Genomic DNA, 7,500 nt, shown 5'->3' with positions numbered 1-7,500 from the left:
TTGACTCTCCAACGCTGACATCGTGGTAGGAAACCCCCTCGCCTTGCCATGACGCGGCGCCTCCTCTCCTCGTCGCGATTGTCTTTGCGTACGTCGTGCCTGGCCCCTCCCTCTGCCTCGCTCTCACGTGATACCCCCTCCTCAAGATGCGAGGTATTTTGGGAGCGGAGGGTGTGCCATGTTGTGGGGGGGTTCGGTGGAGCGCGGTTTTCCGAGGAGAGAGGGCGTGCCATGTTGCGTGGGCGGGTTGTTGGAGCGGGGATTTTTGAGGAGGGAGGGTGTGCCATGTCGCGGGGGGGTTGGGTGGTGCCATGTCGTGCGGGGGTTTTTTGAGGAGGTCGGTCGGGGGGTGGAAGGTTCCATGTCGCGGGAGGGGGTCGTGTGCAGTGGGGTGTGTGTGCCGTGTCATTGCGGAGCGGGATTTCTTAGGAGGGAGGGTGTGCCATGTCGTGGGGGGGTGAGGTGGCGTGCCGTGGGTCGAGCGGGGTTTTTGGAGGTGGGGTGCGGGGGGGATGCGCCGCGTCGTCGGGGGGTGCGGTGGGGTGGAGGGGTGTGCCGTGTCGTGGAGGGTGACGCGGGGTGGGGTGGGTCGAGCGGGGTTTTTGGAGGTGTGGCGGGGTCGTCTGGATGGAGCGGGGTTTTTCGAGGTGGGGTGCGGGGGGCATGCGCCGCGTCGAGGGGGGATGAGGTGGGGTGTGCCGTGACGCGGGGTGGGGTGGTGTGGATGCAGCGGGTTTTCCGAGGTGGGGTGCGCGGGGGCGTCCGGTGGGGTGGGGGGTGTGCCATGTCGTGGGGGGTGACGCGGGGTGGGGTGGGTCGAGCGGGGTTTTCGGAGGCGTGGAGGGAGCGGGGGGGCGTCGTGGGGGGGTGCGGTGGGGTGGGGGGGTGCGCCGTGTCGTGGGGGGTGACGCGGGGTGGGGTGGGTCGAGCGGGGTTTTCAGAGGCGTGGCGGGGTGGTGTGGAGGGAGCGGGGTTTTCCGAGGTGGGGTGCGGGGGGGCGTCGTGGGGGGGTGCGCCGTGTCGTGGGGGTGACGCGGGGTGGGGTGGGTCGAGCGGGGTTTTCGGAGGCGTGGCGGGGTGGTGTGGAGGGAGCGGGGTTTTTCGAGGTGGGGTGCGGGGGGGAGTCGTGGGGGGTGCGTCGTGTCGTGGGGGGGTGACGCGGGGTGGGGTGGGTCGAGCGGGGTTTTCGGAGGCGTGGTGGTGTGGCGTGGAGGGAGCGGGGTTTTTCAAGGTGGGGTGCGGGGGGGTCGTCATGGGGGGGTGCGCCGTGTCGTGGGGGGGTGACGCGGGGTGGGGTGGGTAGAGCGGGGTTTTTGGAGGAGAGGTGGGGTGCTGTGGATGGAGCGCGGTTTTTCGAGGTGGGGTGGGGGGGGGGCGTCGTGGGGGGGTGCGGTGGGGTGGGGGGGTGCGCCGTGTCGCGGGGGGTGACGCGGGGTGGGGTGGGTCGAGCGCGGTTTTCGGAGGCGTGGCGGGGTGGTGTGGAGGGAGCGGGGTTTTTCGAGGTGGGGTGCGGGGGGGCATCGTGGGGGGGTGCGCCGTCTCGTGGGGGGTGACGCGGGGTGGGGTGGGTCGAGCGCGGTTTTCGGAGGCGTGGCGGGGTGGTGTGGAGGGAGCGGGGTTTTTCGAGGTGGGGTGCGGGGGGGCATCGTGGGGGGGTGCAGTAGGGTGGGGGGGTGCGCCGTGTCATGGGGGAGTGACGCGGGGTTGGGGTGGTCGAGCAGGGTTTTTGGAGGAGAGGTGGGGTGCTGTGTAGGGAGCGCGGTTTTTCGAGGTGGGGTGCGGGGGGGCATCGTGGGGGGGTGCGGTGGGGTGGGGGGGTGCGCCGTGTCGTGGGGGGGTGACGCGGGGTGGGGTGGGTCGAGCGGGGTTTTTCGAGGTGGGGTGCGGGGGGGGGATATGCGCCGCATCGTGGGGGGGTGCGGTGGGGTGGGGGGGTGTGCCGTGTCGTGGGGGGGTTGACGCGAGGTGGGGTGGGTCGAGCGGGGTTTTCGGAGGCGTGTTGGGGTGGTGTGGAGGGAGCGGGGTTTTCCGAGGTGGGGTGCGGGGGGGCGTCATGGGGGGGTGCGATGGGGTGGGGGGGTGCGCCGTGTCCTGGGGGAGTGACGCGGGGTTGGGTGGGTCGAGTGGGGTTTTTCGAGGGGGGGTATGCGCCCCGTCGTGGGGGGGTGCGGTGGGGTGTGGGGGGTGTGCCGTGTCGTGGGGGGCTGACGCGAGGTGGGGTGGGTCGAGCGGGGTTTTCGGAGGCATGGTGGGGTGGTATGGAGGAGCGGGGTTTTTCGAGGTGGGGTGCGGGGCGGGGTCGTTGGGGGGTGCGGTGGGGTGGGGGGTGCACCGTGTTGTGGGGGGGTGACGCGGGGTGGGGTGGGTCGAGCGGGGTTTTCGGAGGTGTTTGTGGTGTGGCGTGGAGGGAGCGGGGTTTTTGGAGGTGGGGTGCGGGGGGGGGGGGGGGGGGCGTCATGGGGGGGTGCGGTGGGGTGGGGGGGTGTGCTGTGTCATGGGGGAGTGACGCGGGGTTGGGTGGGTCGAGCGGGGTTTTTCGAGGTGGGGTGAGGGGGGGTGGGGGATATGCGCCGCGTCGTGGGGGGGTGCGGTGGGGTGTGGGGGGTGTGCCGTGTCGTGGGGGGGCTCACGCGAGGTGGGGTGGGTCGAGCGGGGTTTTTGGAGGCGTGGTGGGGTGGCGTTGAGGGAGCGAGGTTTTTCGAGGTGGGGTGCGGGGGGCATCGTGGGGGGTGCGGTGGGGTGGAGGGGCGCCGTGTCGTGGGGGGGTGAGGCAGGGCACGGTGGGTCGAGCCTGGTTTTTGGAGGAGTGGTGGGGTGCTGTGGATGGAGCGGGGTTTTTCGAGGTGGGGTGGGGGGGGGGGAGGCGCCGGGTCGTAGGGGGGTGCGGTGGGGTGGGGGGGTGTGCCGTGTGGTGGGGGGTGATGCGGGGTGTCGCGATGCCCCCTCCCCCCACCATGCCCTGACATGACGTGACGCGCCCCCTCCCCAACATAACATGACAACCCCCCTCCCCCCCCATGACATCCCCCCATCCCCCATGACACGACACGACGCGATGCGCCCCCCCCCCCATGACGTCCCCCCCTCAAAAATTCGCCCCCCCCCCCTCAACACACACCACCCCACCCCTCCCCCCCTCAAAAATTCGGCCCCCCCATGACATCCCCCCCACCCCCCCCCCCACCCATGACACGACACGATGCGACGCGCCCCCCTCCCCCCCCATGGGATCCCCCCCTCCCCGCCCCCCCATGACACGACACGATGCGACGTGCCACCCTCCCCTTAACACACACACCCACCCAACGCAATGCCCCCCCCCCCAACACACACCACACCATGTCGCGACGCATCCCTCCCCCCCCTGCGCCCCATGGCCTGACACGACGCGACATGCTCCCCTCCCCTTAACACACCCACCCACCCTTCATGACGCCCCCTCAAAAATTCGCCCCCCCCCCCCCCCCCTCAACACACACCACACCACACCACCCCTCCCCCCTCCAAAATTCACCCCCCCTCTCAACACACACCACACCACGCCTCCCCACCCTCCCCCCCCTCAAAAATTCGCCCCCCCATCAAAATGTGGCTTTGTCCACGGTGTGGTGTGGTGTGTATTGGGGGGGCGCCGCATGTCGCGACATGATGTGGTGTGTGTTGAGGGGGGAAGGGGGAGGGGGGGGGCACGTCGCGTCGTGTCGTGTCATGGGGGGTGGGGGGATGTCATGGGGGGGCGCATCGCGTCGTGTCATGTCATGGATGGGGGGGTGGGGTGGGGATGTCATTGGGGGGGGGGGGGGGGGGGCGGCACGTCGTGACATGGTGTGGTGTGTGTGGAGGGTGAAGGGGGAGAGGGGGGGCACGTCGCATCGTGTCGTGTCATTGGAGGGTGGGGGGATGTCATGGGGGGCGCGTCACGTCGTGTTGTATTATGAGTGGGGGGGGATGTCATGGTGAGGGGGGCCGAATTTTGTAGGGGGGGAGAAGGGGGGAGGGTGGGGATGGCGAATTTTTTAGGGGGGGGGGGAAGGGGTGGGGAGGGGTGGTGTGGTGTGTTGTGTGTTGAGGGGGGGGGGAAGGGTGGCGAGGTGTGTATTGAGGGGGGGGGGGAGGGGTGGTGTGTGTTGGGGGCGGGGGGGGGGGTGGGCAAATTTTGGAGGGGGGAGAGGTAGTGTGTGTTGGGGGGGGGGGGGGGGGGGCGAATTTTGGAGGGGGGGGGGAGGGGTGGTGTGGTGTGGTGTGTGTTGAGGGGGGGGAGGGTGGGGTGGTGTGTGTTGGGGGGGCGAATTTTTTTTGGGGGGGGGGGAGGGGTGGGGTGGTGTGTGTTGAGGGGGGGGCGAATTTTGAAGGGGGGTGAATTTTTGAGGGGGGGGGAAGGGGTGGGGAGGGGTGGTGTGGTGTGGTGTGGTGTGTGTTGAGGGGGGGGGGAAGGGTGGCGAGGTGTGTATTGAGGGGGGGGGCGAATTTTTGGGGGGGGGGGAGGGGTGGTGTGTGTTGGGGGCGGGGGGGGGGGGGAAATTTTGGAGGGGGGGAGGTGTGGTGTGGTGTGGTGTGTGTTGGGGGGGGGGCGAATTTTGGAGGGGGGGAGGGGTGGTGTGGTGTGGTGTGTGTTGAGGGGGGGGAGGGTGGGGTGGTGTGTGTTGGGGGGGGGGGGGGCGAATTTTTTTGGGGGGGGGGAGGGGTGGGGTGGTGTGTGTTGAGGGGGGGGACAAATTTTTGGGGGATGAGTATGTGTTAAGGGGGGGGGCGAATTTTGGAGGGGGGGGGCCGAATTTTTGAGGGGGGAGGGGTGGGGTGGTGTGTGTTGAGGGGGGGGGGGGTGGGCGAATTTTTGTGGGGGGGGAGGGTGGTGTGGTGTGTGGTGTGTTGAGGGGGGGGGCGAATTTTTGAGGGGGGGGGGGAGGGGTGGTGTGGTGTGTTGAGGGGGGGGAGGTGGGGGGCGGTGGAATTTTTGGGGGGGGGGGGAGGGGTGGTGTGGTGTGTGTTGGGGGGGGGAAGGGTGGGGAGGTGTGTATTGAGGGGGGGGGTGATTTTTTTGGGGGGGGAGGGGTGGTGTGTGTTGGGGGCGGGGGGGGTGGGCAAATTTTGGAGGGAGGAGGGGTGGTGTGGTGTGGTGTGGTGTGTGTTGAGGGGGGGGGGGGAGGGGTGGTGTGGTGTGTGTTGGGGGGGTGGGGGTGGGGTGGTGTGTGTTGAGGGGCGGGGGGGGGAAACTTTTGGGGGGGGGGGAGGGGTGGTGTGGGGTGGTGTGTGTGGGGGGGGAGGGCGAATTTTGGAGGGGGGGGAGGGGTGGTGTGGTGTGTGTTGAGGGGGGGGGGCGAATTTTTGGGGGGGGGGTGAATTTTGGAGGGGGGGGAGGGGTGGTGTGGTGTGGTGTGTGTTGAGGGGGGGGGGGAAATTTTGAGGGGGGGGAGGGGTGGGGTGGTGTGTGTTGAGGGGGGAGCGAAATTTGGAGGGGGGGAAGGGGAGGGGTGGTGTGGTGTGGTGTGGTGTGGTGTGTGTTGAGGCGGGGGGGGGGGGGGAATTTTTGAGGGGGGGGGGAGGGGTGGTGTGGTGTGTGTTGAGGGGGGAGGGGGGGGGTGGTGTGGCGTGGTGTGTGTTGAGGGGGGGGGCCAATTTTTTTTGGGGGGGGGGGGGCAAAATTTGGAGGGGGGGGAGGGGTGGTGTGGTGTGGTGTGTGTTGAGGGGGGGGGCGAATTTTTGAGGGGAGGGGTGGTGTGATGTGGTGTGTGTTAATGGGGGGAGGGGTGGGTGTGTGTGTTAAGGGGAGGGGAGCACGTCGCGTCATCTCATGTCATGGGGCGGGGGGGGAGGGGGGCGTGGCGACATGGTGTGGTGTGTGTTGGGGGGGGGGCATCGCGGTGGGTGGGTGTGTGTGTTAAGGGGAGGGGGGTGAGGTGGGGTGGTGTGTGATGACGGGGGGGACGAATTTTGGAGAGGGGGGGAAGGGGTGGTGTGGTGTGGTGTGTGTTGAGGGGGGGGCGGGGAGGGCCGAATTTTTGAGGGGGGGGGGAGGTGTGGGGTGGTTTGTGTTGAGGGGGGGGCCCGAATTTTGGAGGGGGGGGGAGGGGTGGTGAGGTGTGGTGTGTGTTGAGGGGGGGGCGGTGGAAATTTTGAGGGGGGGGAGGGGTGGTGTGGTGTGGTGTGGTGTGTTGAGGGGGGGGTGGGGGGCGGTGGAATTTTTGAGGGGGGGGAGGGGGTGTGTGGTGTGGTGTGTGTTGAGGGGGGGGGGAGGGGTGGGGTGGTGTGTGTTGAGGGGGGGGGCGAATTTTTGGGGGGGTGAGGGGTGGTGTGGTGTGGTGTGTGTTGAGGGGGGGGGAGGGGTGGTGTGGTGTGGTGTGTGTTGAGGGGGGGGGAGGGGTGGGGTGGTGTGTGTTGGGGGGGGGGGGGCAAATTTTTGGGGGGGGGAGGGGTGGTGTGGGGTGGTGTGTGTTGGGGGGGGCCGAATTTTGGAGGGGGTGGGGGAGGGGTGTGTGGTGTGGTGTGTGTTGAGGGGGGGGGGCGAATTTCTGAGGGGGGGGGGAGGGGTGGTGTGGTGTGATGTGGTGTGTTGAGGGGGGGATGGGGGGCGGTGGAATTTTTGAGGGGGGGGAGGGGTGGTGTGGTGTGGTGTGGTGTGGTGTGTGTTGAGGGGGGGGGGAGGGGTGGGGTGGTGTGTGTCGAGGGGGGAGGAGGGGTGGTGTGTGGTGGTGTGTGTTGGGGGGGGGGGAGGGGTGGGGTGGTGTGTGTTGAGGGGGTAGACGAATTTTTGGGGGGGGGAGGGGTGGTGTGGTGTGGTGTGTGTTTAGGGGAGGGGGCCCGAATTTTTTAGGGGGGGTGGGGTGGTGTGTGTTGGGGGGGGGGGCCGAATTTTGAGAGGGGGGAGGGGTGCGGTGGTGTGTGTTGATGGGGGGGGAGGGGTGGTGTGGTGTGGTGTGGTATGTTGTGTGTTGAGGGGGGGGAGGGGTGGTGTGGTGTGGTGTGTGTTGAGGGGGGGTGGGGGGCGGTGGAATTTTTTTGGGGGGGGATGGTTGGGGTGGTGTGTGTTGAGGGGGGGGGACGAATTTTTGGGGGGGGGGGAGGGGTGGTTTGGGGTGGTGTGTGTTGGGGGGGGGGGTGAATTTTGGAGGGGGGAGGGGTGGTGTGGTGTGGTGTGGTGTGTGTTGAGGGGGTGGGGGCCGAATTTTTTAGGGGGGGGTGGTGTGTGTTGGGGGGGGGATTTTTGGGGGGGGGGGAGGCATCGCGGTGGGGGGGGGGCCGAATTTTGGAGGGGGGGAGGGGTGGTGTGGTGTGGTGTGTGTGGTGTGTGTTGGGGGGAGGCATCGCGGTGGGTGGGTGGGTGTGTGTGTTAATGGGAGGGGGGCACGTCGCGTCGTGTCCTGTCACCCCCCCCATGACATCCCCACCCCACCCCCCACCCATGACACGACACGACGCGACGCGTCCCCCCTCCCCGCCCCCCCATGACATGACACGACGCGACGTGCCACCCTCCCCTTAACACACACACCCACCCACCGC

Source organism: Lygodium microphyllum, chromosome 27 (genome assembly GCF_053477565.2).
Source record: "Lygodium microphyllum isolate KBCC chromosome 27, Lygodium_microphyllum_v1.1.10, whole genome shotgun sequence".
Classification (NCBI taxonomy): domain Eukaryota; kingdom Viridiplantae; phylum Streptophyta; class Polypodiopsida; order Schizaeales; family Lygodiaceae; genus Lygodium; species Lygodium microphyllum.
Note: the sequence above shows the minus strand (reverse complement) of the source record.